Source organism: Puntigrus tetrazona, chromosome 3 (assembly GCF_018831695.1).
Source record: "Puntigrus tetrazona isolate hp1 chromosome 3, ASM1883169v1, whole genome shotgun sequence".
Classification (NCBI taxonomy): Eukaryota; Metazoa; Chordata; class Actinopteri; order Cypriniformes; family Cyprinidae; genus Puntigrus; species Puntigrus tetrazona.
In genome coordinates, this window is record NC_056701.1 from 8,743,054 (window position 1) to 8,755,553 (window position 12,500).

At 43.9% G+C, this 12,500-nt stretch overlaps 1 pseudogene; it reads right to left on the reverse strand.

Moving 5' to 3' along the window:
• Window positions 1–3,013: 3,013 nt before the first annotated feature.
• LOC122341611 overlaps window positions 3,014–12,500 on the reverse strand; it is a 21,175-nt pseudogene continuing 11,688 nt past the window's right edge.

A 12,500-nucleotide genomic window follows, 5' to 3' on the forward strand; every position in this document is an offset into this window, starting at 1 on the left:
TTTATAGAGTGTTTGGAATCATACGCATTAATGTACATATAGTCACAGCCACATTTACTGCTGCTGGGGAATTTTTGCAAAGGAAATCCAGTTGTTTCAATAGGAATCGCTGATTTGGAAGCTGTGCTAACAGGAGTCACATTTTACTAATGTATCTCTTGAAACCCTTTATGAATATTTTATTTTAGAATTTAAAATAATTGTTCTTTAAAGCACGCTGAGCACCGTGTACGAAATGTCCGATATAAAGAAACTTGGGGGTAGTTTTTTGATGTTGCTATGAAAATGCTGTTATCAACAGAAACTGTGAGTGTTCTTTGGAAACAAAGATTGAGTTTCTTCGACAGGAACGACAGGAACTGAGCTGAGGAGGAGGAACCATTATAATCTTTGACTTTTTAGCATATCGTTAGAGTGTCTTCAGTCAATGACTTTTATTTATATAGCTCTAATTCGGTGTGTTATTTTTGTATGCATGGCGCTGCAGTTTAATTGCTCGGGAAAGTTTGCTGGTGTGAGTCAGTGTAGTGGGCGGAGCTTCAGATGATTATCCTCTTACCCACACCCACCGCGTGCCGCTCTGTTGCTAGGCGACCGTTAATAAGAGTGAGCCGCAGCTTCACAAAGGATTGTGGGACTGTGGGGGTGTTGAGAGGTTCATTAAACGGCAGCAGCACAGTCAACAAGAACGAGCAGCGCTCCTATCATCTGTACTGCTATTAGCCAAGTGTCTCTCTCTCTGCTCTTTTATTGTTTGCGAGCGCTTCCCTGTCCCTCCCTCTACTGCCTGTCTCTCTCTCTCTCTCTCTCTCTCTCTCTCTCTCTGTGTCTATCAATATTTCATATGCCTCTTTCTCCTACATGAGTGAGGAATGAATAAGAGGTAAGCAGATGTGTGAGGAATAATAGATTACATTTTTCCTGTGTAGTTCAGCTTCTCCCTGCATGACAGAAAACACTGTTCACCCTGTCAGTACTACATACTGCACACTAGATAGGAAGCACACTGCGACACTGTAGCAGCCACGCATTCTTGTCTGTGCTTAAATTCACTATCCTTTGTCTTGAACTACTGCATACCAGAACGAGGCTGAGAATTGGGAACATTTCATTACGGGATACCGTGTGTGGTTTGTAGGCTACACAGGTTCCGTGGCAGTACATAGAACAAGAGCACACACACACACACACACACACACACACACACACAGAGAGAGCTGAGCAGGCAGACAGACCGAAGAATTGATTTGAATTGGTTTTATTCAGCATGAGAAAGAATTCTGATCCATCATCATCAAAACACTTGCTCACTATTAAAGTCTCATAGAGGTTTGTGTTCATATTGTCATACAAAAGGAGGAATTCTTTCATTACTATATACACAATCTGTACATGTTTTCACTTGAGAATCATTTCAGAGATGTAAATGACGTAAAAATTTCAGTAACATATCAAAGTGGATGTAGTTCTTATTCCATAGTGAAACAATTCACTCATTCAGCCCGCATCCTCTTGCACTGCAGTTACCATGGGAACAGCATTGTAACACCATGGCAGTGCCATAGCAACAAGAGTATTTAACATAGAAGTCAGAGTCTCGCACACGCACACGCACACGCACACCTGACGAGCGACGGATTCATTGATCGTGTGCTGAAAACAACAGATGGAGTTTGTGAATAACAACAGGGCGCTTCTTACCTGTAGAATACTTCAAACCAGCTATACTTACCTTAGAATAATGAGAATATAGTAGTCAAAAGAACATTAAAAGTTGCTTATATATTGTGAATACACTATAAAAATTATAACTACAGCTATGCGTAACAGGCGTATTCCTGTATGAGCACAAGAAAATGTGATTTTCAAGCATATAGAGCTCAAGCTATAAGCATGGGGGTCGTAGGGAACTCTGTGTGTGTGTGTGTGTGTTTGAATCTAAACTATATAAGTTTTTAGGAAAGATTAAACAGATTACTGCGCTATAGCGGGAACACCGCCGGCTTCAACATACAAGAAGAAAACACCCTAAAACGCTTTGATATAATAATAATAATAATAATAATAATAATAATAATAGTAATGCTCTAAAAAGAAAAGTTTAAAGACTCTAACTGCAGAAACAATACAAGAGGAGATGAAAGGTTATTCTGCGGAGGACGGGACCTCACCATAGAGTTACGAGGAAAAACATGACACTCTAGCAGCTTACTAATCAGCTTTACAAAGTCAGTCAGTCCTTAGGAAGGGTTCAAAGCCCAGCTTCACTTCATGAAACACACTCTGTGACGGATGCTGGAGATCTGTGTGTGTGTGTGTTTGAGGACACTTTGTGGCGATTGTTCGCTAAAATCGGACAAAACCACCTTCTGTTAAAGTACATATACATAAATAACATAAATGTTTATTCTACATTTTAGGGTTTGGGTGGATTTAGAACAACTATGTCCTCATATATATATAGCTTTTCAAATGTGTGTGTGTGTGTGTGTGTGTGTGTGTGTGTGTGTGTGTGCGTAAGAGAGAGAGAGAGAACCTGGAAACCTTCTCCAGCAAACGACCAAACATCTAACACAATTAAAGAAAAACTTAGCAAGGAGTTATCGGTACACTAATCAAGTAAACTAAATATGTTCACGACAGCTCAGCTCTGTTACGCTGCAAAGGTAAATCTGAATAAAGGTAAATCCTTAAAATAAAGCCGGGTTAAGAGGCGGTAAACTATCAGAATCAAGTAATAAACATGGATTTAAAAAGCAAACTATCGCTTAAAAATATCACTTATCATGAGTTATAATGCTTTAGCTAAATTTTGCATATTTTATGTTTTTGTTATTTTGTTCTGTTTTTATCTTTATTTTGGTTATACTTGAAAAAGCTATATTAAAGGTAGACCTTGTTGGCTTATATAAAGAGAAATGTATTTACAACCAAAAGTTGATACTGTCATCTCATGTCCCTCATTTCTCAACTTCTGAGCGAGAGTCACGTGAGCGTAACGGCGGCGATCAACACGGTTTCTTATTGGATATGAAATATCACGGCAGTAGAGACTCAAATATAAATGACGGCAGAAAACAGAGGATTGTGCACTTCCACGAATGCACGCGTGTTTCACGGCAGTAACCAGCATGGGAGAGGCTGTTGCCATGGATGCGTTAGGTTGATGCAGAGACTGGATTGATCGTCACATTCAAAAACTCTAAACCCCAATGCTCAGCAAAGGCCTCAGAAAAACGACAGACAAATGAAACCCAATTTCAACATCAGATTACCAGCAGTCAGCAGTGTCTTCACTACATCTCTGAGTTACAGTTATTACCCTGTTTCAAAAAAAACAAAAAACAAATCAATGCACATTTTTTATGCTTTCATGATTGTATCTTCACAAAAGACAAGAGTACAGGACTGGGCTGTTTGGGTGGCCATCTGACGTGGCAGATGGACGTGCTCTTGTTCTTCTCACCAGCTTGTGGAGATAAACCCAACGGTGCAAACGTGAACTTCACAGGAAATGACATTTTCAGTTCTCTCAAGTTCTGCATGTCCTGCTAAAATCTGGACTCATTCTCACACGTCAGACTCTATGCTGGAGAGTTTCTCGTACACGTGTCCGTTGCTGCCGGTGAACGGTCGAGGAGGGCCGAGGCTGAGCTTGCTGGTGTGGTGGTTCCCCATGCACAGCTCCGCGGCGAAGCCCATGGGGCTGAGCAAATCCCCGTGCTGCGACTGCTGCTTGGTAACGTAGTAGGACTTGGCACCGTGCAGCAGACACTGGTCATCTCCGAATGTAGGGATGAAGGGGTTGTGGTCGGTTCGGTCGGGATAGAGGGATTTAGATAAAGCGTGAACAGGCCCCTCAAGGAGTCCTCTGTCTCTCAGGTCCCTCTCTCCCACAGAGCGCCTGTGGGGTGCGTTCTGCAACCCAAATGGTGATCCCGCACCTCTCTCGGTGGCTCCGTAGAACAGCGGGTCTCGCTCCGTGTCCTGCTCGGGGCGCTCAAATATGTGTGCGAAGGAGGCATCCATGCAGCGCTCCCGCTCCTTGAGGCTGACGCTGCGTGGTGGAGGTACTGCACATAACATAGGAGGCGCGCCTATTCCACTTAACTCTTCTCGCTGCAGGTCCACGAATGCATCATAGGAGTGTTGCCTGCGTAACGGCCTCCCACTGAAGGCCCTGCGGCGCTGTGATGGCGTCTGGCCCCTGCTGCCTCCCAGTTGCTCCAGCAGGTGGTTACTGTCCTCGCTGATGTCGTACAGGTTTCCAGACTTCTTGCAGGCTTCGCACAGCATACAAGTGGCAGAACTGGGACGGCTGCTTCCGACTCTTCCTGCGGCTCCCGATGCCACGCAGCCACTCCCGGCGATGCAGAACTCCTGCTCCGTGCTTGCTGCCTGCACTGCTGGCCCGACAGCTGCGACATTCCCACTCGCCGCTCTCCGTTTTCTTAGGTTTGCTTTTTAGGAAGTCATCTACAGACACCAAACTGGTGCAGTTGCCTCCTCCCCGCTGGGAATATCGGTAAGATCCACATGTTCCCACTCGCGGCACCCCCTCCTTGGGCCGGAATTGATCCAGGTAGAAATCCCTCAGGCTTTCCTTGTCCTGAAGCAGATATGAGGTGGAGCTCACGCCTCGTTTCCGTTCGGACGGAGGCGGCTGAGCGGTGTCCGTGGTGGTGGTGGTGATGCTGGCGGCGGCGGTAACCCAGCTCGATCTCGTCGAGTTCCCTGCGGGACTTTGCTGATGCTGGCCGCTTCTTTAAACTGTCTCTATACTGCTTGCGTTTCTTTGCATTTCCTTCCAGATTGCCGTAGGTGACAGTATGAGTGGAAATGTCAGACACGTCGGAGCGGATGTTACCGTCGTCAGCTCCGCTGCAGAACCGGTCATGCCCTGCGATGTATCCCGAACTGGAAGCTCCACCTTTAAAGGAGAACTTTCCGTACAGGTCAGCCAGTCCCTGCTTCAATCCCGGTCCAGACGGAGGAGTCTGGCTCTGCAGCAGGTCGAATTTACTCATATTCCTGTGCGTTAGCGCAGAGCGCGGCTGTGTGGTGAAGATGGGGGCTACACCTCCGCCCAGGCTGTCGCAGTCAAACATGCCGCCCTCCAGAGAACTGCTGGAGCCCAGGCTGTGGGGCCGGTTGGGGCCTGTCAGCCCCAGCGTGGAGCCCCGTGGTGGTGCAGGTAGTGGTCCTGGTACAGGTTGCTGTCCTTCAGGTGCAGGTTCCCGAAGGTACGCTCCACCTCGCTGATGTAGTCGCTGAACATGTTGTCCTCGGGCAGGTAGGGGGCCTTGCAGTCCGAGTGTCCAGCCAGGCTGCGGCGATGCTCGCTGATGTCGTAGACGGAGGACTCTCGACGGATGAAATCCAGAGCGCTGTGCGGAGAGCCGTTGACCCCGGAGAGGGACGCCATGTTCTTGGCGGTGCGCAGTAGACGCAGGATATTCGAGTGTGTGTTGTTCATGGTAGCCGAGGCGAATTGAGCGCTGAACTCTTATCTTGATTTCTACTCCGTGAATGCAGCTGAAAATCTCCTGAGAGAAGAAGAGACAGACCTTTCAGTGTATAGAGATGGCATAAACATGTTATGTCTCGTGTCTTGAAAGGGCTGGATGATACAGCCAAATTTATCACCAGTTTTTGCAAAATAGTTTTTTTCACTTATTTGATCCAAAGCACAGCAAAAACAGTAATTTAGTCATTTTACTTTATTTCTTTTAATTGTCTTTCCCCCTTTATTACATTATATTTTCCTTATATATGTTTTTAAGCTATATTTAGTTAGAATTCTTAACAATATTAATTACTTATATATTAATATAAGAAATATTATAACTTATGACATGCTCATTTTCAAAAGTAGCCTGCTTATATAATTAAATACAAATACTCAAAATAAATTTTCTATAATAATCTATTATATCGCAGTATATACTGAAGCTGCACTATTGTCCAGCCCTTCTCAGTAGTGTGTCTGTGGGCACAGTATTACCCTGCTGATGGTGAAGGTGAGCCCTGGCTTCCCAGAACACACGCCCATGAAGCAGAAGCGCAGGTGCCAGTAGAAGACATGTTCAGCGATGAAGGTGATGAGCGACAGAGCCATGGCGGCACCCAGCATGTAGAACACACCCGCCATATTGTCCACATCCAGCTGACTGCTCATCACTTCATTCTTCTCGTGGTGACAGATCCCAGTGAGCCAGAGAGCCTCAAACTCCTCCATATCACCTGAGACACACACACACACACACACACGTTATAAAGGGTGATGCAATGCTCCTGCACGCTGGGTCTGTTACAACGTGTTTGTATTTAAAACAAAGGCTCAGGTAATTAAAGCTGGTGGCAGATGAGGGCAGTCTCTGATTTGAACAGGATTCACTGCAGAAGAAAAAATCACCACCAAGAACAATGGAAACATAAGGCTGTCAATATACAAGACATGATGATTTAACTGAACACTCGGCGAGGAATCAGAGCACTTCACCTGAACATTACATCCCTTTGTCATGTGTTGATTAATTACCAAATACATTACCAGCCAAAAGTTTTTGAACTTTGAACATCTTTAATGGTTTTTATTTTATTTTCATTTAATGCAATTAATTCTTGTTATTTGTAAACTGAATTTTCAGCATATTACTCCAGTCACATGATCCATCAGAAATCATTTTAATATGCTGATTTGAGCTCAGCAAACATTTACTATTATTATAATTATAATTATTATTATTATTATTATTATTATTATTATTATAACACAGATGCTTCAAACTCTTTAAAAATGATGATAAAGACCCCTCTAGTTCTTTTAAAGCTGCTAGTATCTATTTCTACGCCAATCACCATCAATATTTAAAACGGCTGAGTACATATTTCTTTGACAAGGATTCTTTGGTGAATAGTTTTTAGGAAGGGGTTGGGGGGGGTCATAAATTAAAGGCTTAGTTCACCCCAAAATGAAAATTCTGTCATTATTCACCCTAATGTCGTTTCAAAGCCATTAGACATTCATCCATTTTTAGAACACAAATTAGGATATTAAGATATTAAGTCTTTTTGCACAAAGAAAACAAAAATAACAATTTACTGAAGCATTCTTCTCAACCATTTTGTACATTACTTATTTGTAACGTATCTGATGTAATCAGTGTGCACGTCCTGATAGTTCTATGTTACATTTTACATTTTAATCCAAAAAGTTCATTTTGACCATATCTGTACACCTAAACCTAACCTTCCCATGAGAAATATCTCAAATCAGATGAAATGATAGATGTTCTGATTAATCACAAAAGATGTTGATCCAGAAATCAGGTTCTGCTAATTCTGATGTCACATGGACTGTTTTACTGCTGTATGTTTCTGGATCATTTCAGATGTGTTGCTGTTCTGATTTCATCAAACATATCTTAATTTGTGTTACGAAGATGAATGAAGGTTGTATCGGTTTGGAACGACATGAGAAATTAATGACAGAATTTTCATTTTGTGGTGAACTAATCCTTTAATATTTTAATTTAACAAGGATGTTTTTAATTGACGTTAAAAACATGTATAATGATAAAAAAGGTTGTTAAATGCTGTTCTTCTGAACCTTGTATTCATTAAAGAAACCTGAAGACATACCACAAACCAGAACAGAAATGAAGGTTTCTTGAGCAGAAGGTCAGTATATAGAAGACCGGAGTACTGATTCTGAAAATTCAGCTTTGAAATCACAAGAATAAATGACAGTTTAAAATATATTCAAATATTTTAAAAAGTAAAAATTGTCACAATTTGCTGTAATTTGGATTAAATAAACAGGGGAGCAGAAGAGACTTTAAAAAGACAAACATTTCCATAAACCTTTGACTGGTGGTGTATATCTGTGGAAAAATAGCACCAGGAACACATGAATTACTCACAGGAACAAGGCCAGAACAAGAAAAAAAGCAGAACAAAGCCATGCATGTCCAAGAAAGCACATGAAAATCAAGACAAAAATGCAACAGCAGTCAGCCAATCATGAACGTAAAGGTGCTTTCAGAAGATGACCTCCTGGCTCACAAACCAATACTTCACAAGACCGCAAACGTCATACTGTCATAATGTTTTATCGGGTGCAGCATTGCTGGATTCTTATTACTAGTGAACAAGCTGTCAGATGAGTGTCTGATGTGAATGACAGCAGTACCATCTCCAAAGAGCTGCAGGATGGCGAGGTCCACCTGTCTCTTCCAGCCGAGTCCTTCTGGATGGCGATGCGTAGCCGGTGGAGGCGAACACCTTCCCGGGCCGATAGTGACCAGCTTGCATCCCTCGTCTCTGCCTGCCATGTAGTTCAGCACCGCCGCGTCATAAATGAAGGCATCCAGCTTCCTGGGATTCAACACACCACACAGATTAGATCTTCACACCTACTCTCTATTTTAATGGCTGCTAGGAATTACTTGTGTACTGGCCATTTATTAGTACTTCTAGAACACACGAGAGGAGTGTGAATGCACATGGGCTAACTTTTTTTAAGTTTTAGTTTAGTTGAATTTGAGGTTTTCACAAAGCCAAATATTTTTATTTGTACCTTTTCTCGGCTCCTTCCCGACATCTCATCATAGAAACACCCTAGCAACTCCCATGTACCCTAGCAACACCTAACAACCACCCAGGTACCTAATAACAATCCTAGCAACCACCCAGGTACCCTAACAACAATCCTAGCAACCACCCCAGGTTCCCTAGCAACCACGCTAATAACCAACAAAGCAACCTATCAACCACATAGCAACAATCAATCAATCAATCAATCAATCAATCACTTTTATTTCTATAGTGCTTTTAACACTACAGATTGTATCAAAGCACTGAACAGTATAAAGTAGAAGAATAGACTGATAGTGATGTATAATGATGAGATTAACACTTTTTTATTAAATGCAGAGATGGTCTCTGTAATCAAATTGATGATAGTCACTAGAAGTTACGTTTCCCCCCAACACCCTAGCAACCACCCGGGTACCCTAACAACATTACTTTTTGTTTTGCTTTGGACTTCAAACAGGTGTCGTCAGATTGCAACAAATCATACATCCCTTTGAAAGTATTTGACTGTATTGTAGAACAGTTTATTGAAGAAAAATTCTTAATTAATTCTGAGTATGTGTGCTAAAGTGTATTTGGCATTTTAATGACTGATTAGAGAAGTGTCTCAGGTGGTTTCCCACACTCACCCGGTCTTCAGACTGTAGAGCGCTTCATCCACATTGCGCTGGTGGAATTTCACCATGTAGGAGTGCATCTCTTTATAGTTATTGCGGATGTTTCTCTCGGTGCTGCCGTTTGGCACCGTCCCAAAGCGAAACGGCGGGGAGAAGTCGTTGGGTCTCTGAAACTGAAGACAAACAAACAGCACAAGGTTAAGCAAACAGACAGACTGACCAGAGAACAGAATATCCTCTCTACCTGAAAAAAGTACAGCTGTATCTTCTATTAGAGCACCTTTTTGTCACTGAGGCCCGACACCTGGTCCACATACTCTTCCTGGATCATAAACGCTGCCAGGTTAGCAGTATAGCTGGCCAAGAAAATCACGGCAAAGAAGGCCCAGACGGACACCATGATCTTGCTGGTGGTTCCTCTGGGGTTCTGCACTGGAACGGAGTTATTGAAGACCAAACCCCAGAGCAGCCAGATGGCCTTTCCGATGGTGAGCAGCGGACCACCGGCCTCTGAGAGCACAGAAACACAACCAGTTTCACCAGATTCGTAAGGAGAATGACTTAGAAACCAGCAGGTTCTGTGCCAAAACCAATCTATTGTTTTCAGTACTCGATTAAATACTCAACAGCAAATTGAAGCCTTTAAAAATTCATTAACATTCCAAAAAAAAAATTCTAATCATTCAGCCCTAATGGAAAGGCTGTGTGACATGAGCCATGAGCAAAACTACAGAACAACTGCATGGTATTGTTTAGAAATCAAATCAATAATGAATGACTCCCAGGAAATAGCAGCAGTATTTGTCATGCAGATGAGGTCATGTGTGCAGATGCATCGTTCTGTACCTCTGCCGTCGATGAGACGACGATTGTAGCCACACGGGACTGAAGTATTCAAAGACAAACACGGCGATGGCACAAACCAGCAGCAGCATGACGAACATCATGATCCAGACGTCTGCGCTGAATGGCTCTGTGGACAGAAACCAGACTCGAGTCAGCGGATACAGGGCGCTTTAGAGAAACACAGATACAGGACAGACGGAGGCGGCTCACCGAGGAACGCAGATGGAGACACAGTCCCATTGCTTGAGACACCATGGCGCTGATGCCTGTCTCTATGAAGGGCACCGAGAAATCAATGACCTCTGACCTCTCCTCATTGATGGTCAGTGAGCAGACAGCCATGTGAGCGTTCTTCAGCACCACCTGCAGACAGACAGACAGACAGGTGAGAGAAGACAGACAGACAGACAGACAGACAGAGAGAGAGAGAGAGACAGACAGACACAGAAAGATAAGACAGACAGACAGACAGGTGAGAGAAGGACAGACAGACAGACATTTAAGAGAAGGACAGACAGAGACAGATAGAGACAGACAGACAGAAAGGCCGGAGAAGGACAGACAGACAGAGAGGTGAGAGAGGTAGAGAGACAGACAGACACAGAAAGATAAGACAGACAGACAGACAGGTGAGAGAGGACAGACAGACAGACAGACAGGTGAGAGAAGGACAGACAGACAGACAGACAGACAGACAGACAGGTGAGAGAAGGACAGACGGAAAGATCAGACAGAGAGAGAGGTGAGAGACAGACAGAGACAGATAAAGACAGACAGACATTTAAGAGAAGGACAGACAGAGACAGATAGAGACAGACAGACAGAGAGGTGAGAGACAGACAGAAAGAAAGACAGAAAGGCCGGAGAAGGACAGACAGACAGAGAGGTGACAGACAGACAGACAGACAGAAAGTTGAGAGTACAGACAGATAGACAGACAGGTAGATGAGAGAAGAACAGACAGAGAGAAAGACAAAGATACAGGTGTGAAAGAGAGAGACAGATGCACAGAGAGACAGACAGGTAACCAAAATGTCAGCAGCTGTCAAATTTCTAGCAGTTTATTGCCATCTCTATAAAAATATCACATCAATACAGTTCAAGCGCGCTCAGAGAGACAGGTTAGATTCATTCCCAGCATTCATAGCTGCACTGTGTTGACATGAGGACAGATACGGAGACGCAAACAGCAGATATAAGACAAGAGATTCTAGATCAACAAGAGACAGAAAGTGGGTTATCACACTGTCTCTCTCTCTCTCTCTCTGTCTGTCTGTCTGTCTCTCGCTCTCTCTGTTGGTAATTTTAGCTCTAAATACCTGAACTTCACTTCACACGACTAAACTGGGGCACGACAGAGTGTGTGTGTCTTACGATGAGAAACGTAGATTGAAACCATGAGCATTTTTTAGCATTAAGACACACGTGGCTGTTTAAATGAGGACACTGAGCACTCGATTATAACTAATTATAAACACTCTCTCGAACATGAACACACACAGAACCTCTTATTTATTAGCCGTACCTCTCCCACCATCCCGTTCCACGTGCCGTTGATCTTCTTGCCGTGTTTGCCGTTGGTGACCAGATAAAGGTCGTAGGTGAACTTCACAGACTTGGCGATCTTCTTCAGGATGTCGATGCAGAATCCTTTACAGCAGCGCTTGATGTAGACGGCAGAATCCCCCGTCCGATTCCTGGCAGACAGACGAGAGACACGCTTCATCATAATGCTATGAAACTCAGTGACCCCTCGATTCGAGAAAGAGATATCTATCTAATGGCTCCACCACAGCCCTACAGATTGTTGGAGCAAATCTGCCTCAGTTCACTGGATGTTAAATACATTTGATTTGCTATCTTCATCTACGAACGGCAGCGTGTGATGAATGAGTGTGTGTTTACAGTGATTTGAGCTGCTTGCGGCAGGGGACCGTGTTCCTCATGCAGGTGCCGCTCAGTGGATCCACGTCCTCCACCATCACGAACGGAGCCTCCTCCAGCGTCACGATGGACAGGTGATCATCCTCACGGTTCTCCGTCCCGGAGTACAGCTCGAACCGCGGCCACCGCGTGAAACTTCATCGACAGAGAGCCGTTCTCCCACTTGCCCACCTGCGCACACACACACACACACACACGCTTCAGGAGGTGGGTTACACACTGCTGCGGGCGTCTGCGGCTCGTCCGGCTCTTACTCTGTCCCACTGCCTGTCCTTGTTCAGCAGGATGATCACCAGTTTGGGGTGCATCTGATAGCCGTCCTCGCTGAACGAGAGATTCCGGCCCTCAAACGTCACGTTCATCAGATACCTGAGAAACACACACACACACACACAACGTAAAAACACTGCTGCCCACAGACAAATAACACTAAAAATACCATAAAGAACTAATTACCAAAATAAGTAGTAATCACAATAAATATGATAAAGCTTA